Here is a 26,144-nt window from a genome sequence, read left to right as displayed (position 1 = left end):
TCTATTAGCTTTGAGGCTGAGATAAACTCGAGTCCATGGGAGCCATCCACGGCACCAGGGGAGAATGAATACAGATGAGGCTCGGGGTATTTGGGGTGTTAGCTGTTACCAAATTGCTACAGGCTTCATCTCTCTGGATGCAGCCGCGACTCCATTATTCCATTACCAGTGGAATGGGGAGCCCTTCTCAGAATTCAGAAAGCAGCTGTCAGTGTGATGGAGTTTCCAGCAGAGAGGGAGGCATTCCCGGAACTGGAAGGCTGACAGCCCACAATAGTGACTTGGAGGAACTTGGATTGCGTGAAACTGATTTTTCAAGACATTTCCCCATTGCCTGCAAATCTGGGACTTCTAGAAGGGTACTTCCAGTTGGACTGAGGGAAGATTGAAGATCTAATGTTACCAGTGGAGAGATGCTCTGACCTTGGGTCCATCCTACCTGTCCTCAGGAGAAATGAGAATCTTAGCCTTAAAAGCCACCCAGATCTGGTGTGAAAACTGACTTCTTTGCTTACTGCCTGCACAGTCGTGAACAAGTGACCTAGACATTCTTGGTCCTAGTTTCCTCTTCATAAAATGGTTTGGGGGAGGGTTCGGGCTTTGTACACTCAGTGTTCAGCACAGGCACCCAGGAAATACATAATCAACATTAGTTTCTTTCTCTTTCCCTCTGCTTAGCATTGTACAGCCATTGAGTCCATCATATTTTCATTTTGCTCATAATATTCATCTAAGCTCCCTTATAATTACTCATGCCCTTATTCAAGTCTGAAAAGAAGCCAGAAGAGTAGGTGGAGCAGGAATTGGTAGCCCGGTTTTACCTGCGCGAAAGTCCTCGATTCAGCGAGGTAAAGAGACCTCCCCAATGTCATATGGTTCATGTAGAATGAGGTAAGAAGGCGAGGCTCCTAAGTCCTCCTCCAATGTTCCCTGTACCTCCCCATGTGGTCACTATGTCCCAGCGTCCTGTAAGGGACATGTGCTTCAGAAAAAAACAACTAGCACACCACACCCCAAGCCTATGTTAGGGCCAGAACTGCATTGTCTCATATAGAAAACAAATTTATGGTTACCAAGGAAGGGGGGTGGAGGAAGAAATTAGGGGTATGGGATTAACAGATAAAAACTACTATACATTAAATAGAGAAGCAACTAGGATTTACTGTACAGCACAGGGAATTATATCCAATATCATGTAATAACCTATAAGGCAATATAATCTTCCAAAAAATTCAATCACTTTGCTGTACCCCTGAAACTAACACAATGTTGTAAGTCATCTATACTTCAATTAAAAAAACAAGAACTGAGTTGTCTCAGAGGCAGCAGAAACAAAGTGCTCAATGGCTTAGAAACACCTAGAACACTGCTCAGAAGATAGCAGGTGCTCATTCCGTGTTCACTGAATGGCTGGACTGATGACCCAAGCTACATTCACTCTATCAGGATCTCCAGAATGGAAGTGGGAAGAGGGTACACAAGAAGCTATGCTAAATAAGGTGCAGAGTGGGAAGACGGTAGAAAGACCTCAGAGTTTCCTAAGTACATGACCATGGTCATTCAATGAGCACACCTAAAGTACACTCTGTTCTGAATCAAAGGCAGCCAGGCCAACAGGAATGGGGAAGAGAAGGCCTCTGGGGTACTGGGCTGGTGGTGCCCGAAGGGCAGAGCTCTGGAGGAGCAGAGTGAGTCAGTCCCAAGTCACACACCCTCTACCCAGCCCCTGACACCAAGCGTCCAGCACTTGACCCTCCTCAAGACCCCTTGAAAGTTTTCAGGATAATGCGTGTCCCTGGCACTTAGCAAGCAGCTTTTCTGTGTTAAGTGGAGGATGTCTAATAAAGCAGGTGTTGTTAGCTCCACTTTACAGCTAAGGAAAATGAAACCAAGAAAATGAGCCCAGCGGAAAGACTTCATTCCTTCCCAAATATTAATTAAACAATTTAGCATCTACTCTATGCCAGCACTGTCCTAGGTGTGTGGAACAGCACGATAAACAGGGCAGACGGGGACTCCCAGGGGAGGAAGACAGACCCCAAGAGGAAAGTCCACCCACATCACACAACTAAATCGCGGTGTGATGAAGTTTAACAAAAGATGGAGACAGAGAGCGATGTCTAGGGGGAATTTAATCTAAGTAGGGTAATCAGAGATGGTCTACCTGAAAAAGTAGGGATTTATGCTGAGATCTAAAGGATAATAAGAAAACAGAGAGAGAAGAGTTGACTGGTGGAAAGAGCAGCAAGAGTGTTCCAGGTAGAGAAAAAGTCCATTCAAAAGCCTGATGTAGAGAAGGGTTGGGGCAGTTTGAAGAACAAAAGTGAAACTCGGGGCCTGGATTATGGGGAAGGAGAGGAAGTGAGGTGGGGATGGAGCTTGAGAGTTAGGTTGAAGCTGGGTCACACACAGCTTGGTTGGTCATCGTGGGTTTTATTTTAAGTAAAATTGGAACCCCAGTGGAAGGGTGTTAAACAAGGGAGTGACATGATTAATTTACAATTTAAGAAGATCACCCTCTGCTGCAGGGTGAAGAATGAATGGAGAAGGGGTCCAAGATTGGAAGCAGATTGGCTGGTTGAGATGCCTTTTCAGTTGGGGCAGGAGATGATGGTGGCTTATTTTGGGCTGATAGAGACCTCAGAGGAGACCTGGCCAGAATCAGAGACAGCTAGGGCTACAACCAGAGCTAGAGGCCAGGTCTCCAGAGTGTCCAACTGGATCTGCTAAATTGACTATGCTCTGCTGGTGCACAGGGCAAAGGGAGAAGATTGGCAAGAGAAATGGAAAGGTTGTTAGGAGAATTCGTCTAGAACACTGTGCTCACACCAGAGTCCACAGCCCCTGAGGGTCCACACACATTATTCTCTCCAAAAAAAATGTTCATTGTCACATGCAACTTCAATGACAAGTGAAAAGTAATCAATAGGAACAGAGTGTGGATCATTTGGATGGCCACCTTCTGATGGAGTTCAACCACACTATTTCAGAAAAGACCTTTGCATTTTTTATTGACCATCATGCAGGCTCTAAGTACTACTTACTACCTTTTCTCTCTGTAGAAAAGAATACAGGAGAACTCAGTGCATACATTTTCATATGAGACGGTAAATTCAAGCCAAGAGACGAGAAAGAGAAGACAGATAGTATTGTTGGTAGGTTAGGTCTCCTACCCCAGGAGAGCCTGCCCAAAAGCCCAAAGTATGACACCATATTCAAAGATGGGAATCCATTTAAGCCAAACAACATGTTCCATCCTATTTATTGAATAGTTTTAGTTTGAATCTGCAATGATGTTTTTATTTAATATCGAATTTGTTTTGGCTTCATAATTGACTAAAACAATAAGCACAAGGAGATTGTGTTTGATTTTACATTCATATATATTAACCTTTAATAAAAATACTTTATGCTCTCATTGGGATCTATGAAGATTACTTTCCTCTAAAAAGAGTCTACCTATGGCTCAAGTTTGAGAAATCCTGTTCTCAAACAAATGAAAATTAAGCAACGGTCTGCCCTATTCTAGACTACAAGACATTGTTTTCCTTGGTGGCATGAGAGAAAAGGAACACCAGCCGGAGCAAATCCTCTGTCCTTCCTGGTACAACTCCCCAAAGGTGCAAAATCTACTGAAAGTTCAGTTTAAAGAATGAGCTTCAATGCTATTCACTTATTATTGTATTCCCCCATTACAACGGGTATAGGTTCTACCTTTTAGGATGAAAAGCAAGTTACTATCCTCACACCCCCTTAAGAAGAAGTCAAGGGCCATGTTCCATGAAAACTGCATATCTGTAAACCCAACCCTTGCATTCGGTGTAGAGAGCCATTCACGTTATTGAGAGGCCAGCAGGTACTGAGACCATCAGACTCTCCTTCCCCTTCTCAACCTCCGATGAAGTCTTCAGCATTCTTTACATCTTTTCTTTTCCTCCTCCTTTTGGTTGCCTGCTTTCTAGTTGAATTCTCCTAAGATAAAAGTGCCTATAATGTAGATACGCTATGTACACATTGTTAGAACATTAAGAATAAGGTACAGGAGAATGTTAGCTTTTGATGAAGGAGAGAAGGGCGATGATGCTATGTGTTATTCTCTATGTGACACCCAAGGCATTCAAGGTGAGGTGAGGACCCTGGGGCTCTGGGCTGGATATTTTTAAAAAGAGACACATAATTTTTATCCAAGACTTGCACCAATGGAAGGTACCATTCCTTAGCTGTCTGATTAGGTATAAAGAAATCTTAGCACCAAAAACAATGGAGGCTGCTCACTGGAGGAAACAGACCAGGACAGGGAGGCTGGGATAGAGTGCAGACGACTGCTGATGTCTTGACTGTGTCTCTTTTCACCCAATTCCAGGATGGAATGGTCCCATCAAATTCCAGAGAGGATAAAAGCCAGGTGTGTTAGCCCAGGGAGGGGAATGGCTACTAAAATAGATTTCCTTTGCTTTGCTTTGTGCATCACTACTGACCTCTATCATTCCCCATTTGCAAGGCACACAGAGCACATCCCTGCCCCATTGCTTTTTAGGTAAACATTAAACAGCACTGCGCGTGGAGGACAGCCAAAGTGTTTGATAATTTGTCAGCAGTGGCAAACCTGAGTGTTTCCATGCGATGCAAATTGCTTTGGCTTCCACATTGCTCCTGTCGCGTCAAGTGCTGATGGTAAATAGCCTTCCTTGGGATCACTATCAAGTATGCATTTTAACCACATTAATTTACGACGTGTTATCCCACTTTACGTTGTGCTACCTGACTTATTCACAGAGCTGGCCCTTTGGTGACTGATGTTTACTCATTCTAATCACCGTACTCGCCTGAGATTTTTAGGTTAATGGGACCCGGACTGGAAAAAGATTGTGTGCAGAGTTGTTCATGTGGGACTCATTCATGATAAAGACAGCAACACCTTCTGAAAAATCTATGTCTTTATGGCTGGGGAGTGGAGAGGGAGGAGGCCACTGGAGGGGGCTGAGTCAAATCAATTTCCTCACCTAAGGACTTCCTGAGACCTGCACATTGAGGAAGCAGCAGTAGCAACACCAACAACAGTGCAGATCTCCTTATGGTAATTTACATTTTTCAAATCTCTTCCTATCTATTGTTCTCACCAATAACCCTGTAAGGTAAACGTGGGGGGTGGCTTAAGAGTATGAGATCTGGGCACTGACAGATGGGGTTGCAACTTGGTTTTCCCACTTACTACCCAAGTGACCTTGGGCAGGTTACTCAACCTTTCTGGGCCTCAATTTCCTCATCTTTAAAATGGGCACAGCAATCATAATTACTACGCAGAGTTGTTACAGTAAAATGCAGAACCGAGTTGGCACGTGGACGATGGTAGTTCACCAGTGGTCTCGGTCCTCTTCCTCCACACACCTGGAAGGACTGCCTTTTCCTATGCTGGACCTCAGTGTGCCCACATGTCTACCTTCGGGCAATGAAATGAAAGTGGAAGAATATACATCACTGCCGAATGGAAGCACATGGCTGCTAGTGCAGGACACTATGGTGCCCCTGTCCCCTGCTACAGGGACAGCAGAAGCCCATGCCACGATGGAGCCCCTGAGAGCTGAAGTCCTGGAGAAAGGAGATGTGGAGCAGAGCTCCCAGACAACTCACGATGAAGCACGAGTGAGAAATAACACTTTGTGATTATAAGGTTAATTTTTTTTAACTGAAATATAATCCTACTTACCAAAGTGATCTAGCAATGTTAATTATCATCCTTATTTTTGTTTTACAGAAGAAGAATCTAATGCTCAGAGTCCTGGTCCCAACATGACACAGCAATGATGTGATGGGAGGGCAATGAAGCCCCGTCCTTAAAGTGGATACTAAGGGGAACACAACAGAAATAGAAAGTTCCTGACACAGGGAGTACTTACTACACAGGTGCAAACAACAGGCGTCACTACTTCCTGGCTGCACCTCAGTTTCCTCATCAGTAAATGGGAATAATAAAATAGTATCTAGTGTAGAATTAGATGAGATAATACATATAAGGTACTCAAAGAATTATCTGGAGCATACTAAGTGATCAATAATGTTAGCTATTATTATTACTGTTATTAATAATACAAAGGACCGATTACATTACAATCAATATCACCTGGTCTCACCAGTCTGTGGATACAAGCGGTTATATTTCTATAGATATGTAAGTAAGTAATAAAGCCAGACCAGAGGCTCCTAATTGCCCTCATGCTTGCCTCTTCCTTATCCTCGAATTTAATCCCCTTGTCTGCCTTCACTTGGCCAATTCCTCCTACTATTCAATAGCTCATCGACCTGGAAGCCTTCCCTGCTCATCCCACCCAAGACTGTTAGGTGCTCCCACAGAACTGGATACAACATTTTCATAGGCTGCATTTGCTTCTTTTTACCTTTGTTCAAGGTCTCTCTTCCCTGATGGACTGGAAGCTCCACGAGGGCAATCTATCTGACAGGTTCACAACAGTAAGGGTTCAATAGTAATTAATGAGAAGAAATAACAACAACCAAAAAACACAATAGACAAGTGATACATGATGTGAGCAGCCATTCACAGAAGAAACACATTCAGCCAACAAACGTGAAATGATGCTCAGCCTTGCCACACGCTAAAGAAATGCGTAAAAGCAACAATGAGATATTATTTTCACTTTATAAAATGGGGGAAAAAAACGACCTTGAGAACATTAAGTGCAGGAGAGGGTAAAGAGAATAGAGCAGATCCAGACTCTACCTAAATATTGGTACAATATTTTGGATGGTAAATTAACAGTATCTATTAAAATGTGACCTAATAATTCTATTTCTAGGCTTCTATTTCACAGAAATAACAGCATGAGTATGTAAAGATATATATTCAAGAATGTTCATTACAGTAATTTTTATAACAACAAATCAAATTGAAACAATCTAGAATGCCTACCTATGGGTAATTAGTTAAGTGAAATTTGGTACTTCTTTTTTTTAAAACTCTTTATTTTATATTGGAGTATAGCCGATTAACAATGTTGTGATAGTTTCAGGTGCACAGCAAAGGGACTCAGCCGTACCTATACAGACTCTCCTCCCATCCAGGCTGCCACATAACATAGAGCAGAGTTCCCTGTACTATACAGTAGGTCCTTGTCGGTTACCCATTTTAAATATAGCGGTGTGTACATGTTAATCCCAAACTCCCTAACGATCCCTTCCTGCCATGCTTCTCCCCTGGTAACCACAAGTTCGTTCTCTAAGTCTGTGAGTCTGTTTCGGTTTTGTAAAGAAGTTCATTTGTATAATTTCTTTTTAGATTCTGCATATAACGGATATCATACGATATTTCTCTTTCTCTCTCTGGCTTACTTCACTCAGTATGACAATCTCTAGGTCTATCCATGTTGCTGCAAGTGGCATTATTTCATTCGTTTTAATGGCTGAGCAATATTTCGTTGTATATAGGTACCACATCTTCTTTATCCATACCTCTGTCAATGGACATTTAGGTTGCTTCCATGTCTTGGCTATTGTAAATAGTGCTGCAATGAACATTGGGGTGCATGAATCTTTTCAAATTATGGTTTTCCCCGAAATGGGATTGCTGGATCTTATGGTTTAATTCTTGAACCAAAAAACTGTTCAGAGCCCAGAGTCGGGTTTTTTCAAGTTGCTCTTCCCTTTCATTGTTAAAACCTTTTACATAGTGGGGAGCATCTTCGGGGGAAAGCTTCATTTGGAGATTTCTGGAGGAACAGTCTGGCACCCAAAGGCCGCGTTAGCACTTGACCAAGAGAAATTCAGGAAACCCCACTCTTGGCCAGCTTCAAGTGCTTAAATCACCACCACACATATGGGAAATAAACAGAACTCTGCAGAGCAAACTAAACACGTTCAGTGCTAAGCAAAACTTCTACAGAAGCGTGTCAGTGCAAGTTATGTGAACCTTGGTTGAACCTAACACAAACTGTGTGACTAACAGAAAGTTATTTCACGTCCTTGAACTCAGTCCTCAGATCTGTAAAAAGAGAGTAATATGTTAGTGAGGGTAATTAGCGTTAGCTGCTGTCATAAACAAACCCAGTTTCAATAGCTTACTACAATTACAATTTATTTCTTGTTCACACAAAATTCGCCATTGGTGTTCCTGGTTGAGTGGCTCTCCCAGAAAGCTCTCTATGCAGCTGGGTGTCTTAAATGGGGTCCCACAGAAAGCAGAGCTTGGGGAAAGGATTTACGTGCCTGCACTTTATTGGGGAGCATGATACCAGGCAGCAGGAGTGAGAACAATGAGAATGAAGCAGGTTAGAAGGAAGAGTGAATACAAGGACGCCTCACCAAGTTGTTGGCCACTGAGAATGATGGGGTGTGTGATGCCACAGACTCTGAGAAAGTGCATGAAATGGGCCTTATAATTATGTATCTGATAGAAAAAGGGTGAAGCATTTATCCACTGGCTCCCACCCCCATGGATCAAGAGTTTACTCTGAGAACCTAAACAGACATTTTGCAAAGAAGATATATGAAAGGACAACAGGTACATGAAAAGATGCTCAAACCACAATGAGATATCACCTCACACCTGTTAGAATGGTCCTCATCCAAAGAAATAACAAATGCTGGTGTGGATATGGAAAAAAGGGAACCCTTGTGCACTGTTGGTGGGATTGTACATTGGTACAGTCACTAAGGAAAACAGTATGGAGGAGCCTCAAAAAAAAAGAAGTATAACTACCATATAATCCAGCAATTCCACTTCTGGGAATATATCCAAAGGAAATGAAAACACCAACTCGAAAAGATACCTGTGCTGCCATGTTCATAGCAGCATTATTTACCATAGCCAAGAAATAGAAACAACCCAAGTGTCCATCAAAGGATAAATGGATAAAGAAGCTGGCCATATATATATACACACACACACAATGGAATATTATCCAGCTATAAAAAATGAGACAATTCTCTCTTTGCAACAACATAGGTGGGCACTGAAGGCATTATGCTAAGTGAAATAAGTCAGAGAGAGAAAGACAAATATTGTAGGATCTCACTTACATGTGGAATCTAAAAACCACAAACAAAAAAACCCCACAAACTCATAGAAAAAGAGATCAGACATTTGGTTACCAGAGATGAAGGGGTGGGGGAGGGAAAATTTGCAGAAGGTGGTCAAAAGGTACAAATATTCAGTTATAAGATAAATAAGTACTAGGGATGTAATGTACAACATGATGACTGCTGTGTAATATATAGAAAAGTTGTTAAGAGGGTAAATCTTAAGAGTTCTCATCACAAGGAGAAAAATTATTTAGTTTTTTTTTCTTTTCTTTATATTGTATCTGTATGAAATGATGGATGTTAGCTGGACCTATTGTGATAATCATTCTACAGTAGTATATGTAAGTCAAATCATCACACTGTATGCCTCAAACTTATACAATGATGTAGACAATTATTTCTCAATAAAACTGGAAAAACAAATAAACAAAAAATTTTCCCCAGTGGAGGCTTCACACCTCCACACTTTTGAATTATCTATATATTCACCATCAACAATGAAGCTTTGGTGTAAATAAGACTTGCAGGCTTGAACCTTTGGCGAGCTGGTAATCAGAGCATGACTTGAATAACGTACAGGGGAATCTGAAGAGGTACTCCTGGGATGCCACACACAGAGACTCAGGGATTAAGGGGCATAGGCTTCTTCCATATTGTAGCTTGACCATCTTCACACATGGCCACCACACCACGGAAGGGGAAGACAGAGAAAAAGAAGGAGCCTGGTCTGGAGATAGCATATGTTGTTTCTGCCCACATTCCAATGACCAGATCTGATTATGTACCCTTCCCTGCCACCTGCCCTCCCATCAAAGAGGAGACAAGAAATGTAACCTTCTTGCGAGCTCAAGAGGAGAAAGAAATGGTTTGGTGAACACAGAACATTGTTTCTTCCACTGGTTATACTGACAATCTCTCATAGCAGTTGAGTGCTTTGATTGACGGTGTACGTTCCAGAGACTGGGTGTTCCAGGCACATAATAGGCAGTTGAGAAATGATGTCTCTACTTAGCACTCTGCAAAACGAAAAATCTAAGTGACTACAAAAGATATTTCTCTATGAGAAAGCTATAAAAGTGATCTTGGCTAGTAGAGATCTCACTCGAGAGTATGAGGGTTGGTGCTAACTGTGCTCAAATAATGGACCCATGGTGACATCCCTGTTGTCTGGGGCTCATGAAATGACACCGCTAAGCATGACTTGGGCAGAGGGCTGCACACAGGAGACCAGCCCTCTTGCTACTGAGTTAAGCCTTTGCTGTTGACCTGTGCACGTGTTCATCATATAACGTTCTCACTGGGTGTCTTTCTCATCACGTGGGCAATCACTGATCAGACAATATAACTTTACCCAGAGGGTCAGGAATAGATCACCCACCTGTATACTCTGCCTGGAATTCTCTTATCTTGTAGCTTAACAAAGATAAGGTGACCTCTACCTACACCTTGGCTTAGAGCTGGGGAAACTGGCTAAGAGCTTGGCATCCTGAGTTCCATGCCTGACTCTGCTTGTCATCCATTCAAAACATACTGAGCAGGTAGCAACAACAGGCCAGGCTCTCTGCTCAGTGCTGGGGACATAGCAGAAACGGGTTAGAAGGTCTCAGTTTTAGCCTAGTGAGAGAAAAAGACATTCAAAAATACTAACAAATAAAGATCTAACTACAAGTTGGAGAAGGAAAAGTACAAGGTTCTATGGTAGTAGTCTTTTCACACCCATTCCCCCCTTCTCACTCATCACCAGAACTCTCTACTTTTTAGCTGGGCATAAAGCCTTCTAGAAAAAAGATTAGTTGTCCCAAACTCCCTTGCAGCTAGCTGTGGCCATCTGACCAAATCCTGGCCAATGCAAGGTGAGCAAAAGAGGCAAGCTGTTCTACTTTCTCTTCCTCCTTCTGGCTGACTGGAAGTCATATGTGATGGCAGGAGCTAGAGCAATGTTTTTGGACTCCAAGACAGAAGGCATGTTGAAGAAGGAGCCTGGTCCTCCGTGATTATGGAGCTGCCTACCAGCCTTTAATGTCTGCACACACTTTTGTTTGAGCAAGAAATAAATACTGCTATTTGGAGATGTCTTTGTGAGCGGGCAGGACCTATTTTTTGTTAAGGTCACCTCATCTGAGAGATGTAAAGGAGCCAGGTACATGAAGAGTGTACTTCTTCATGGGAACCTCATAGGCAAGAACTTTGAAGTAAACCTGAAGGAAAATGAGGGTGGCTTACAGGCAAAAGGCAAGAAGAGGGTGGCGTGGAGTGAAGTTAGGCAGGGGATGGCAGAGCATGAGTGCCTTTGCAATGAAATAGGTGTTCATCCTTGGATCTTTTTTTTTTTTTGCGGTACGCGGGCCTGTCACCGCTGTGGCCTCTCCCGTTGCGGAGCACAGGCTCTGGACGCGCAGGCTCAGTGGCCATGGCTCACGGGCCCAGCCGCTCCACGGCATGTGGGATCTTCCCGGACCGGGGCACGAACCTGTGTCCCCTGCATTGGCAGGCGGAGTCTCAACCACTGCGTCACCAGGGAAGCCCTGATTGCTTTTAACCATTTAAAAAATGTCAAAACCATTCTGAGCTCAGAGGCTATACAAAAAGAAGCAGTGGAATGGACACGGTCCATGGGCCCTAGTTTGCTGATCCCTGCCCATAAATATTTGGCACAATGCGTGGCATATAGTGCGTGCCCAGTAGCTGATGTTAACGTTTGTTATTCATATTAGCAAGCGAGCATCAGAGAGTGGCTTCCTAGTCCTGCAACCCATCATTCCACAAACACCTGGAAATCAGCCCTAGTCTGGGACTTTGTGTTTTCTTCTTGTCCTTCTAGCAACTGGACCTGCCCTGGGTCAGGGCTGGGATTTGGGGCGGAGGTGGAGGGAGGCGGGTTGCATGAAGTCAATGCCTTGGTTTCACAGCTTCCTAAACATCCTGACGGCTTGGACCCAAAACTGCCAGATTGAAAGGGGCTTTATAAATGAAGAGCCTGTAAAGCAATTCAGAATCTGGTTTTGCTGCAGAAGCACGATTTTTAAAGATCTGTAGCTGTTCCCAACATTTTAACACTGTCTCCTGTGAGTCAAGAGATTTTGATCTTGTAACTAAATTGACTCTGCCGCAGGTTTGCCATCCTCCTGGGTAAATTCTCTGACATGCACGGCTTCAGACCCAACCCCCTCTCAAAAAAAGAAAGAAAGAAAGAAAGAGAAAGAAAGAAAAAGAAAAAGAAAAAACCCTAACTCTCTCCTGTACCCAGTTATCCCCTATCTCGTTTTCTCCAAATTGAAATATTTTTTTAAAAACATCATAACCAATGTCAGAATCAACTCCCTTCAGCCCTAAACCTCATGTTCTTTTATTTGGGGTAGGAGACATTTCTTTTTAATCCTAATGATAATATTTAGAAAAGTGGCAGCAGATTTAAAATAGTTATTTGCATCATGCCAGAGATCTATCATGTTCCCGGGCCAGTTAATCAGTGTGTGGCGATCAGGCCATTTCTTTTTATGTTTTTTTTTTTTTTTTAAATTTTGAGACTGATTGTTGCAGAATCCAACAAGAAATGGTTTCAAAATAAACAGCTCAAAGAGGAGCTTGGCTGGGGCCCAAAAGCAGCAGCTCTGGAAGTGCAGGCTTTTCTGGATGGGGCAACATTATCCGCATTCTGTAGCGCGAGGCAAGAGGCTGCCGGGCAGTGTTCCGGGGCTAGAATCCCTCCGGGCATGTGTCTGCCCACAAAAGCTGTGCTCAGGTGTGATGAACACAGTCCTGGGGCTGATTTTGTGGAGGTGGAAATGGGTCCCATCTCTTAGTGTTGAGAACAGAATTATGACCAGGAATGTATAGGCTCCTCCAATGATGGCGGGGAGGGGAGAGAGAAGTAGGAGGAGGAAAAGACAGGCGAGGGGAGAGGGGAGAAATACAGAGAGAAAAAGAGATGAAAGAATGGACGAAACAATGAGCCAGTATATGAGTGGCCTGGAGAAAGCATGCCAAGGTGGGTGAGTGTGCAGAAATGCTCCAAACCTTTGGTCCTTGTGCCTTTGAGGATGTGGGCACACTTCCAGATGGATCACCCTCCAGTGAGATCCAGAAAGAAGCGCTGTCCCCAGCAGACTTAACAAAAAGCTGTATTTTCTTATAAATTCAAAAATCCTATAGCTCACACACAGAGCAGGGTTTGTATGTATAAGAGAGAGAGAGAGAGATTTTTTTTTTCTTTTCCTTTGCTCTTTCCCCCCAGTCTCTGCTTTCTCTTGCAGAATAAGAGGTTATTCCCCCTGGAGTTCTGGTTGAGAAGGTCTGAGTTCTAGAACTTTACAGAAACTCCTCTGTTGTTTCAAGTTGGACATTTTTCTGGGATGAATTAAACACAGGCTTGGCTGGTAAGCAGGGAGAAGGATGAGAGAGCTCTGGAAGGACATTTCATCCCAGTAGTCTCGTGGCTGTTGAAGAGAATCCCTAGGTGCAAAATCAAAGCTCAGCCTGTACTTCCAAGTCTCACCCATCTAGGAAAAGGGAAAATGAATCAAAGCTAAAAAGCGCGCAGGAGATGAAACTGAATTTATTGACCAGAACCTCCCGGTAACCAGCACTTTAGCCCATCTAATGGACAATGGTTTATCATTGTTTTTAGGAAGGATCCCCAAGGTACACAAGATTTGTTGTTGTTGTTGAAATAGAGTCCCTTCCAAGTCATCAAACCACAGAGAAATTCTGTTCAGAAGATTTTTTATAATAATATCTAACATTTGTTGAAGGCTTTCTAGATTACACATATTATCTCATTAAATCACCACATTATAACCCTTACAGGTAAGTCTTAAGATTATTCCTATTTTATATGTGTGAACACAGACTTAGAGATTGAGATACCTTGCACAGGGTTACAGCTAAGAGTTGGAAAAGCTACGATTTGAACAAAGATGGGTCCATCTGACCATCTGTCCAGAGTTTTTGTGTTTAATCTCCAAGCTACACTACTTTCCTGTCCAAAGATGTGTTTACAGGGGAATAAACATGAAGATAAATAAAACAAAGCGGTCCTGAGGAGTTTAAGGTCACATCTAGTATATGTGACTAATTCATGAACGAAGAAAAAGTGAAGGGTTAGAGGTGGCGCTTTGCATGGAGGCCCCCAGCTTCAGAGTGCCACTTTGTGCTGGGTTTGGCCACTTTGTCATCCCATTCAGTGGTGTGTGTGTGTGTGTGTGTGTGTGTAAGTCTCAAGGAGAGCTTCCTGGAGGGGAATATATTTGAGTCAGCTTTAGCAGGTGATTAGGAGTTTGTGATATGGACAGGTGACGAGAAGGAGGTTCCAGAAAGAGGGAATAGGATGTCCAGAGGCATGGAGTCACAAACAGTATGCATTGTTTCAGGAATTACATGCAGTTCTAAATGTCTGCAACATAAATTGCAAGATCAGGAGCGATCATAGCTGAGACTGGAGAAGGAGCAAAGGCCTTGAGAGTCTAAAAGGGCTTGTGTTTGCTACCAAAGAGTTTGGACTTGCTAGGGCCTTCATGACCCTGCCTTGTTTGGGAGCATCACATACACATCTGTAAGGCAGAATGATGTACCTGCTGGAAAATGAAGTTATTGTATGCACTGTAGGAATATTCAGAAATACAACCTTGATATGGCCAAAGCTTGAGTTCACAAAGATTAGTTTCACATCACTGTTATTCTGAAGGATGGCATCTAAAATTAGTAATGCTCTTTTTTCTTATTTCTCCCTATACACGAGCTTTCCCTAACCTGGTCATTTGTGATTCTCCTGCAGCACAGGCACTTGGAAAGGGATAGATCGTATATACTTTTTTAGAGATGAGGTGGGAGGGAGTGATCTGCCCAGTGTCTGAGCAATACTTCTTTTTTTAAAGAATTTCTTTCTATCACAGGAATGGGACACTGACAGTTGTGTTTATACTCTTTGACCCAGCCTATGGACAAAGGCGATCGGTGTGATATTGTGATTTGTTAAAAGAAATACACAGTTGACCCTTGAACGACATTGGTTTGAACAGCGTGGGTCTAATTATACGTGATATTTTTTTCTGATAAATATAATGCTTGTATTTTCATTTTACATATCTTTAAATGTGGGGAAGAGTTTGTGTTCAATTAGAGGCCAAAATAGGTGGAATCAAAATTGAGTCCTGATTCTATCCAAATTGTTTCAGCTTCCTGTCCTTGGGTAAGTCATTTATCAATTCCTTTGTTTCTGAGGCAGAGAGAGCTGTACTCTCAGATTTTTGACTCCACAGGGATTGGCAGCCATAAGCCCTGAGTACTTCAAGAGTCAAATGTATATTTGGTTTTCATCCCCATTTCTGTCACAGAGCTCCTAAAACCTTTGGAATTTCTGATGCTAAGAGCAATAAAGGTGTTTCTTGTTATGTTAATGAGGTGACTGTTGGACCATACCTAAGGATGGGGGCTGGTTGCCAGGAGAACCAACTTTGTGATTAGAGGGTTGGAATTTTCAGTCCCACCTCCGACTTCCGGGGAGAGGAGAGGGGCTGGAGTTTGAGGTCAAACACCAATGGTCAATGATTTAATCAACCGTGCCTATAGAATGTAACCTCCATGAAACCCAAAAAGACTAGGTTTAGAGAGCTTCCAGGTGGATGGACGGGTGGAGATTCAAGGACAGTGGCACTCCTGGAGAGGGCATGGGAGCTCCGCCCCCTCCCCATACCTTGCCTCATGTATCTCTTCCATCTGGCTGTTCCTGAGTTATATTCTTTTATCATAAACCAGTAATCTATGTATAACTGAATCACTTCGCTGTACACCGGAAACTAACACAACATTGTAAATCAACTCTACTCCAATATAAAATTTTTAAAAAGAAAAGAAAACCTAGGAGAAGGCGACAGAGAGACATCGTCTGCATGCCGTGATGCTGTCCCTGCCTGAGCACACCGCCCACGGATTGCTGAGCAACTAGGAAACAAAGGAAGTGAAGCGCTGAGGTCAGTTAAAATAGCATGCATACCTGGACCCCCGATTGCCTTCAGTAGGAAGGAAATCCTGCACTTCACTGACGATGCAAAGCGTTCACCAGCCCCCCGACACGTGACCCCCGCAGCACAAGGCTGTGACCAACCTGTCCGCCTACTATGTCAGGCTGGCCTGGCAACGACCCCATCTCAGGTCCCATCCGTGACACTGCCTCTGTCTCCCACCTCCAGGATGACCCCTTGCACCTGGTGGGCCTGAAGAGCCCAGGACCTCGGCATTTCTCCAGCCCGAGTCTGTCTGTGGAAAGTTCCAGAGGCCTCGAGGCAGGCTCCGTGTCCGAGTCGAGTGGGGTCTGCAGAGGCAGCTGCCTGGTGATCCCGGTTCCCCGCTCGGCTGGAGTTTCCCAGATTCTCTAGGCGGAGTCCACCCTGGGTTTTCAGGGCAGAGCAACATAGGAAGGGGGCCTCGACACCCTCCACCACCTGTACCTTCACGAGAAGTGACTGGCTCTTCCAGGAAAGTACCTTAAGGGACCCCGGGAGCCCGAAGCGGGCACCTTACTCCCTGCGTGCGCGCGCGCTGGGGGCACCTGGCCTGGCCTGCTGCGTGCAGATGTCGCGGAGAGCCCAGACCACCAGTGAGGGCGCTCTGAGACCCGGGACCCCGAGCTGCTGGCGGCCTCCGGGCTGACCCCGCGCACCCAGCCCTCCTCGCAGGAGATCCAGCAGTCGGCCACCGTTGGGCGCCAGTACCGCAAAGGACCTCAGGCCACGCGCTCGCCGTCCACGTGCGGCAGCTCTATGCGGACAGCCATGAGTTCCAGCAGCTGGGGCTGAGGCCCCTCATCCCACAGGGGGACAGCCAGCACTTGGAGGACTCCCTGGAGACCATCGGGGGGGACGAATGGCTACCACATCACTGTAAGGGCAAGGCCTTGGGCGCTTTGCCGTCCCCACCCACTGCCTTAGTCTTTGTGTACCCCAGGAAGAGGTGTCCACCTTTCCTGACCCTGGGCTGGGGGCTCTGCAAGAGACTCCAGGCACAGGTATCTCTCTGCTGTAAAGGAGCACTTATATATCAAGAAACAATATATTAAGCAACACAAAATGATAACTCATTTTATGATCATATTAAATAAAACTTTCCAGATATTTCCATTCCTTGCTAAAAATAATGATAATGGTAATAATAAACCAGTAATCTAGTAAGTAAAATGTTTCTCTGAGTTCTGTGAGCCACTCCAGCAAATTAATCAAATCCGAAGAGGAGATCGTGGGAACCTTTGATTTGTAGCCAGCTGGTCAGAAGCCTAGGTGACTACCTGGACTTGTGGTCTGAAGGAGGGGGGCAGTCTCATAGCACTGAGCCCTTAATCTATAACCCAAGGAGGAGGTCACTGGAACCTACAGTCTATAGCCAGTTGGTCATGTAGCACAGGTAACAACCTGGGCTTCAGATTGGCATCTGAAGTGGAGGTCAGTCTTGTGGGACTGAACCCTGAACCTGTGGGATCTGATTCTCTCTCCAGGTAAATAGTGTCAGAACTGGGTTGAATTGTAGGACACCCAGCTGCTGTCAGAGAATAGCTTGAACGTGTTGGGAACCCGACACCCACTGTAGTTAGAACTGGGTGTTAGACGCTTAACTGGACCAAAGGGAGACACATGGCTTAAGTTAGTTTAAACAGATTCGCTCAGACAAAACTATTATTTGAAAAGATACATGCACCCCTATGTTCATAGCAGCACTATTTACAATAGCCGAAACATGGAAACACCTAAATGTCCATTGAGAGATGAATGGATAAAGAAGATGTGGTATGTATATACAACAGAATACTACTCGGTCATAGAAAAGAATGAAATAATGCCATTTGCAGCAACATGGATGGACCTAGAGATTATCATACTAAGTGAAATAAGTCAGAAAGACAAAGACAAATACCATATGGTATCACTTATATGTGGAATCTAAAATGTGACACAAATGAACATATCTACGAAAAAGAAACAGACTCACAGACATAGAGAATAGACTTGTGGTTGCCAAGGGGCAGGGGAGGTGGGGAAAGGAAGGATTGGGAGTTTGGGATTAGCAGGTGCAAAGTATGATATATATAGGATGGAAAAACAATAAGGTCCTACTGTATAGCACAGGGGACTATAATCAGTATCCTGTGATTAAACCATAATGGAAAAGAATATGAAAAAATATATATATATATTATACACATATATGTATATATATGTGTATAATATATAGATGTATAATTGAATCCCTTTGCTATACAGCAGAAATTAATACAATATTGTAAATCAACTACACTTCAATAAAATTAAAAATAAAACCTGAAAAGCAATAATAAATAGGTTGTCTTTACATGGAATGTGAAATAGGAATTCAGAGATAACCAGTTAATTCATGTGAATGATAGAATATGACAGACACATTAAAAACTTGACATCTGGGGCAGCCATCTCTTTTTTATATGGACTGAGAAGCAGTATGAACAGATCTATAAAGAGAAGAATGAAAAAAGATGCTCAGAGAGAAGCAGAAATGAGAGTGGGGGAGATATGCCTGGATCCCTAGCAGCTTTTCCAGTTTCTGATAGCGATTCTGTTCTGAGACTCAACTATATTCCTCCACTTGGGTTTCATAAGGCATTCACATTTTTAGCAAATTCATTTTTCTTTTGCTGGAGCTCTCTTGAGTTGGCTTATGTTACTTGAAACTCAAATAGTTTTGACAGTACCTAGATCAGAGCCCCCGCACGCTAGTGACCAACAAGAATCATAAAGACCAAAAAGATATACAGAAGGAGATGAGAAAAATCTCAAAGACTAATAGTGCTGAACCAAGTCCCCTATCTAAAGACTGAACATGATTTCTAGGACCTTTTCTCCAACATGGCATGTCAAATACTCCTCAAAGCCCTCTTTGATCAACCTGGTGCTGAAGCCTTGTGAAGCGAAAGTGTAGCGACTGAAGATATTGGTTTGATCCCCATGGATAGCCCTTGCTAGATTGTCTTCCTCCTCCAAGGAGCTTGCTTTACTCCCTCAGCCCACACAGATGGCTTCCTCCCGGCTCTTTCAGTGAATTCTTGCACATGTATTACAACACTTAACAATAGTCTAGTGCCATCATTGCCTCTGTACAGCTCTGGCTCCCCCAGCAGATAGAGAGTTACCGCGAAGAGGATCATATCTTACTTATTTCCATTTATTCCACAGTTTTCTCACAAAATCTTGAACCGACAAGCCTTTCGATGAATGCCTTTAAAATGTCTTTAAAGGGAAATTTTCATCAGTGAATGAGGTGCACACTGAGATATGGTTTCCTCAATCCCCTCTAAACAGCATTTGTAGGAGAATAGAGTGCTTTTGATGGATGGAGCCTCAGTTTGGAGCCTGCAGCTCTCCCCACACCAGTTTGATGTTTAGATACGTGTCCATTGGAACAGGGGAAGAGGGACAGGGTTGCTTCAGTCAGGGTGCAGAACCCAGGATCTCTGTTGGGTGCTGTAAATCCTGACGCTGTCTCCCCTATTTGGAACGTCCACACTTAGTTTTTATTCCATCACGGTGAGATAGAGATTGTAGAACTCCTAGAAGGAGAGGCTGACCAAAAGGATTCACCTGCTCTTTACTCACTATCTTTTTCTTTATTCATTTTTATCTTTTTATTGAAGAATAGTTGATTTTACCCACTATCTTAATAGCCAAATCATATGCACAAATATCACACATTCCTTTCAGGCCTCAACCTGAAGGTGAATTCTTCAAGTATCTGAGTGGCTCGGAGCCTCAGGGCTAAAACCAAGTCCCCCTCCACCCCCAGGCCACTAGTACAACCAAAGAAAAGAGTGTACTCATTCTGGTCCTCAGTCAAGTCTATCACTGTCTTCAGAATTCAAGGGAAAGTTTATCTGTGGAGAAATACGAAGAAGCAAGCTAACCAAATTCTTAATCAAATGGGCTCTCACCAAGAGCGTAGGTATTTCTCTCTTTCCCTTAGTATAAGCATGAATCTATTTTACAGGAAAGAATATAGTGACCTCTGACCTATTAAATAATGATCCTAATTTGTTAGTATTCTGTTCCTGAAAGAAGGAAAAATATCATCTCACAGTGTGTGCTAAACTTTCAGGCTTCCGCCATCATCTTCCCAGAAAATCCTCTACAACAAAACTCTCAAGCCAGCTTCCTAGAAAATTGTGGAGAAGAATCTAAACTTAGCTTTTCAAATCCTTGTGTAAAGAACAGACAGGGCCCGCAGATCATTTTCATCCTCATTAAGTCTTGCTTTGTGCTTTGTAGTAGACCTTCCAGAAGCTGGAACCTGTAAAGGTTACCCTGTGGCAAAAAGAGACATTCTATGCCATCAATGTTTGTTGGTTTCCTACTGTGTGTTCAACACTCTTCTAGTCGCTGTGGGAGGGTTGGAAGCAAATGGAAGACAAGAAGTTCAATATTATTGATACTCCTTATATGTTCCAGGATTTTCAGTTTATGAAGTATTTTTGCGTCATTAGTTCACTTACTATTACAGTTAGTATTACAACTTTTTAATGTGACAAGCAATGTAACACCTCCATTTGATACACAAGGAAACTGAGGCTTCAAATGGTTGAGATGCTTGCCCGATGTTCACATGATGAGTACATGATGCTGTGGAGATGAGAGCCCCTTGTGTATTTACCTTAGTGCATTGGTCTGTCCATCCGCCCGTGCCTCCATTTAACATACAGGGGAAGGCAAGGGGGTGAAGCAAGGCAAGGCCATGTGTGATTGAATGTTAAACTACATGGTTGCATAGATTGCCCGAGAGAATAAGGAGGGAAAGACTGGTGTGAACCAAAGGGTTATGGGAGGCTTCAGGGAGGACATGTGTCTTGAGTGGGACCATCAAGAAGAAAGACAACATTCCCATGAAAGGAATGGAGCCTGTGAGTAGAAGAAGATTCCTCAAGGAGACTGGTAGATCCCCAGAGTGTGAGACTTAGAAGAAAACAAAACTGAAAAATGCTAAAGCCCATTTTTTTGGAGAATAAATATGTTTTTATTTTTGTTATTAGAATAGAAATTGATCTCAAATCTATCCCCGTACTTGATTTCTAGCTTCAATTATGCATGTAACTTAATGGGCTAAGACCATATTTCAGCATAAGCAAACAATATAAGGCCAGTGAAGACCATAACTTCATTTTACATATATGCCAACTGAGATCTAGCCTGTCCAATTGGTTTCCAAGATTTTCTAGCTCTTTCCATCAAAATATCTTAATGAAATCTGGGTGTTTAAAAAAATCTGGATTCTTTTTTTTTTTGACCTCTTCAGATTTTTGGAAGAATGTTTTCACTTTTAATTTGCATGTTAGTTCCCATGCAGTTAAACCTTTGTCCTCTTCAACAAGAAATTATGATGTAACTCTCTGTAACAGAGAGTTTGGAGTTGAAAACTGTGAAGCCCGTTTTTTAAAAAAAAGTCCAAGAAAACTGAGCAGAGACAGTAGAAAAATGTCATTCTTCATTCTTTGCCAAATCAGAAGGGCAGGAGAGAGCCTGAGAGCCAGAAGAAAGGTCTGAAATTCATCCAAGTAAATGAGAAGCAGTGGAACAAAGGGGTTTGCTCTATACGAAGAACAGCCAGGCCCTCTGGCAGGCTTCTTCCAGAGCTTCAGTCTCTGAGAGGAGAGACCCTCCGAATGCAGAGCTTGGCAAGTCTTCCAGAACTCCATCCTCCAGGATGTAGAAAATGCACAACTTCCACCAGCTCTGCCTTCACTTTCACGCAGACTTTGCTGTGTGGAGATGCCGAGAGGACGGGCAATGATGGCTGAGAGATGAGTTGATCTTTGGCACTGGAGAGAGAATTCTAGCACCCTCTTTTTCTCCTCTCCTGAATTTCCATACTGGCCAAGTTAGCTCTCCCAGCAACACGCTAGACTCTCCAGGCCAAGGTGAACTTTGAGAGCCTGGGCCTTTCATTGGGTTGGTGGAGGAACCATCCTGCAAGTCTCCTCTCTGCTCTGTATGTTCTAGAACTGATATCCATTGAACCAATGGAGCAGTCGACTTGACCTTGAGGCAGAAGGGTTTGGACCACCTCACGTGGAGCCGCCCAGCTGGAAGAACCCATTTCTGTAGTCAGAGTGGCAAAGAAAAGTCAAGGCCAGCAAAGCAGGCAAGCGTAGGGCGTGCTTTTCCCTGCCTGCCCCACCTGACCCACTTCTCCACGATCCAACTGCTTCAGCCACCTCAGGCCCGGTTCCAGCTGCCAGGTTCTAACCGAGGCAGCTCCTCAAATTGCCAGGAGATTGCTCTCCAAACTGTCACCCCCTGATCAGAAATGAAGGAGTCATGGAAAGTAACTGACAGCACCTGAGAGATCTCTCATTGGAATTAAATCAGGATCTTTAAATATTTATAAAGTTCTGGTTTCTAAAATAGCCAGCCCTTGCCTTGCACACAGGCTGTTGAAATATGGGCCTACTGCATTCTAAACTGAATACTTGTCTGAAGAGTCATATATTTTGTTTGTGTGTGAGAGCGTATGTAACAGTGTGTATGATTGTGTGTGAGAGGGAGTGTCTGTGTGTGTTGAAAAACTTACTGCATTATGTTAAATATCCCAAGGGCTCCGTATAGAACATGACCGGAATGAATATAGGACAAGAATAACTTCTATCTCATTAGATGGTCTGAGTTTTGAAATCTACTCTGAAAGTGTGGTAAAGTGTGCAGTGTTGTAGATTAATGCACTGAATACATTTCTACAGTTCTTGATGTGTTTCATAAAAGGTCCATTTCAAAAGTGTGCTGTATTATAGGTGAACACTCTCAGTAAATAATCTTGTTACAGAAACCTAAGCAATTTTTACAAGGCGTATTTCTGGCTGACTGAACAATTTATTCTCCAGATGTCACATTGTATTTTTCCAATGTAAAATGAAACAGCTTTTTTTTTTTTCTTTTAAGGCCGACTGGGCTGCTTTGTCTGAGTCTAGAACAAAGGATCTCTCCTTAAGGAGGCTGATGCAGTGTTAAAGCCCATTGCTTTAAAATTAACACCACACCTGGGAAGAGCAGGCAGCGCCATCGCTGGCTTTATTTTCAGGAATGGTACTTGACGACCAAGCAAGACATTCCCCTGGGTCATCCAGTCAGAGAAAACTCTCTGGGCTTCTTGAAAAGCCAGAGAGAGTGAGAAAAAGAGGGTGAAGAGAGTGAACAGGAGAGGGGAGGAGAAGAGGAGACAATGGGGGGTGGAAGGGTATGGGAGAGGAAAGAAGAAAGAAGAGGAGGAAGGGAAGAAGGAGAAATAGGAAGCAAAGGTAGAATGATGAAAGGGGATGGAGGAGCAGGTCGCAAAAGAAGACAAGACAAAACAAAGGCGAGAGTGAAGACAAACAGTGAAATAGATCGATGGCTGGAAGAGATGGGAAATTTTGGAGAAATATGCAAATTCTGCTGCCACCAAAGGCAGCATTTGCTGAGTTTTTTTGCAGAGCGTTAAGCCCATGTAATAGTCTATGAAAAAAAAATCCCATTATCAAACAACTTTGGAAAACAGTGAATTCTGTATCACCCTCTTCCCTAGGAGACTCACAATGCACCTCAGCATATTAAAAACTCTGAGAAGTCTTGCTGGAAAGAATCCTGTTTAACTTCATTTAACCCAGTGTTTCCAAACATATTTGAAGTCCAAGTCTCTTTTTTTTCCACAAAACACCTATGATCATGTAGTTTGGACACATTCTTCTAAAGTTTCTGGCACATCTATCATAGGTTGTGTCTAGAAAGGCTGGATGGTCTTACACCCTCCACACCAGTGATACCAACAGCTTATGTAAACCAAAAGCTCTATAGCTACATGACACTTACTCTGGACAAGCCCTGGGAAAGTTATTTCTTAACATGGTATTTAATGCTGACAAAGTGTATTAGTCAGCCTTGGCCAGGTACAGCTACAATAACAAACAACCCCCAACATTTCAGTGGCTTTCAAAGGTTTATTTCTCACTCACTCTATATGTTGCTACAGCAAAGCTTAGGCTTAACACTTCTGCTCCATGTGTCTTCCAAACCAGATATCTAGGACTCATAGCAGAAGGAAAAGAAGCACCATGACTGAATCATGCAGTGTCTTTGAAAGCTTCTGCCTAAAGTACCGTACATCACATTCCATTGGCCAAAACAAGTAACCTGACCAAGTCTGAAGTCAAGGGGGCAGGAAGTACACATCTCTCACAGGGAAGCACTGCAAGTTGGCAATGCATGAGGAAACTATAAACCTCTTACAGGGAGGGAGTGAATGAATGAGAACAATAACACAAGCTACCACATAGAGGTTAGAGGGAAAACGATGGCTTATTGGCATGTCTTTGGGGGGCTCTTTATGTTAGGTTCAGCCACCTCATCATCCCAGAAGGTGAAAAATAATTAGACAAAGGCTGGGAATGAAGCTGGTTCCAAGGTAGTTGTGTTAGGATATTAATCAATACAGCTGGGTCCCACTTTAAGAATATTTAATGTATGAAAAGTTGCAGGTATATTCAGGTTGAAGTGTTCACAGAGAACAAGAAATCTTTGCTTAGCAAAAGATTTCTCAACAAACGTCCACTGAACAGAGCTGTATTTAATTCAATGGACTAGATTGAACCACATGAAATTGTCATTTTTTAAAAAAAGTTACCTAATAGCAATTTCATATGGTTTGACCTAATACAAAAATTCCATTTATATGTATATTATCAGAAACCATCATCAAAGATGATCAAAAGGTTTCATTTTGGGTGCTATTATGACTAACTTGGAGTGTTAAGAAGGATTCTGAAGTGGCATCTAATCTCAGCAAGAAAGAGCACCATGATCAACAAGTGCTACCTGCCATGGGATCTGGGCACTTGTGGTATATATTTGTTATCCTTAGTCTCCTGCAGTGGAGTATGGGGTACCTCCTTCCTTACAAGCCTTCATCATACCAGCAGCAATCCCTGAAACTAGGATAAGTGTCAGCCACCTCTCAAAACTCAAAGGATTTCTGCTAGAATGCAAGCAGCATCTTATTGATGGAGACATCATGGACCAACTCAAAATTTCCTCTCCTGGGGGAAAAAACCCTCTATTTCTGGGAATTAGAGAAAACCCTACAAAAATTATCCTATGGCATAGGCTAGGCTTGAGGCAGAAAGAGGTACCCTGGTGACAGCCATCTCTGTGGAGTTTCCCACTTAAGCTGTCTTCTACAGAAAACAGGCTTGTTTCTGCAAATGGAATAGGACCTTTGCACTGGCTATTCTTTCTGCTAGAATGTTCTTCCCCTAGAGAGCCACATCTCTTGCTCCCTTAATTTCTTCGGGACTCTGCTCAAATATTGTCTTTGTGGAGAGGCCTTCCCTGACAATGCTATAAACAATAGCTACCCCTGCCACACTCAGTTCCCCAACACCCTGCTATATTTTCCTTTCCTATGACCATCTGATGTGATGAATGATATAGGTATATAGTAGACACTCAATAACTCTTGAGTGAATGAATGAATGAACTCAGACCAGTAACACTGTGGCCCAGCAGAAGAGGGACACCTTGGAGAAACAGCCTTTCTCACATAGATTTATTGCTGAAAACTGAAAAAAAAAAAAATTAAAAGAATTCTGAATAGTGATTTCAAAAATACTTAATATAACATTGCATCTGTAGAATTAGACTAGATTGTCATAAAGGAATAATTTAAAAGTAGGAGCCACTTCAGAGGAGTGTACAATAGAATGAATACTGAAGAAAAATATCAAATGGGTGAGGTGGAAGACAAACTTGATTATTGCAGCCTGATGTCAAAGGACAATAGACCTTAGAAATGAAAAAAGGAGGGAAGGAAAGTGGGCAGGCGTACACAGGAGACCCAGTTTACAAGTCAAAAAAAAATATATCAAAGAGGAAAGAATAAGAGGAGCGGAAGCAAAAGTCAAGGAAAATGACAGTAGAAAACTTGTCTGACCTAAAGGAAAGAATAAATCTGAAAACAGAAAGGGTTTTCTGAACACCAGGCAAATTAGAAAAATGAGTCTTTTGAAAAATTAACTTAATTTGAGGAGTTACTTGAGTGAGTATGCCAATCACTCTGTTCAGTGTTTGCAATACCCCCTC

This window comes from Leucopleurus acutus (assembly GCF_964270905.1).
Source record: "Leucopleurus acutus genome assembly, chromosome: 20".
NCBI lineage: Eukaryota > Metazoa > Chordata > Mammalia > Artiodactyla > Delphinidae > Leucopleurus > Leucopleurus acutus.
The sequence above is the reverse complement of the archived record's forward strand: the minus strand, read 5'-3'. Positions refer to the sequence as shown.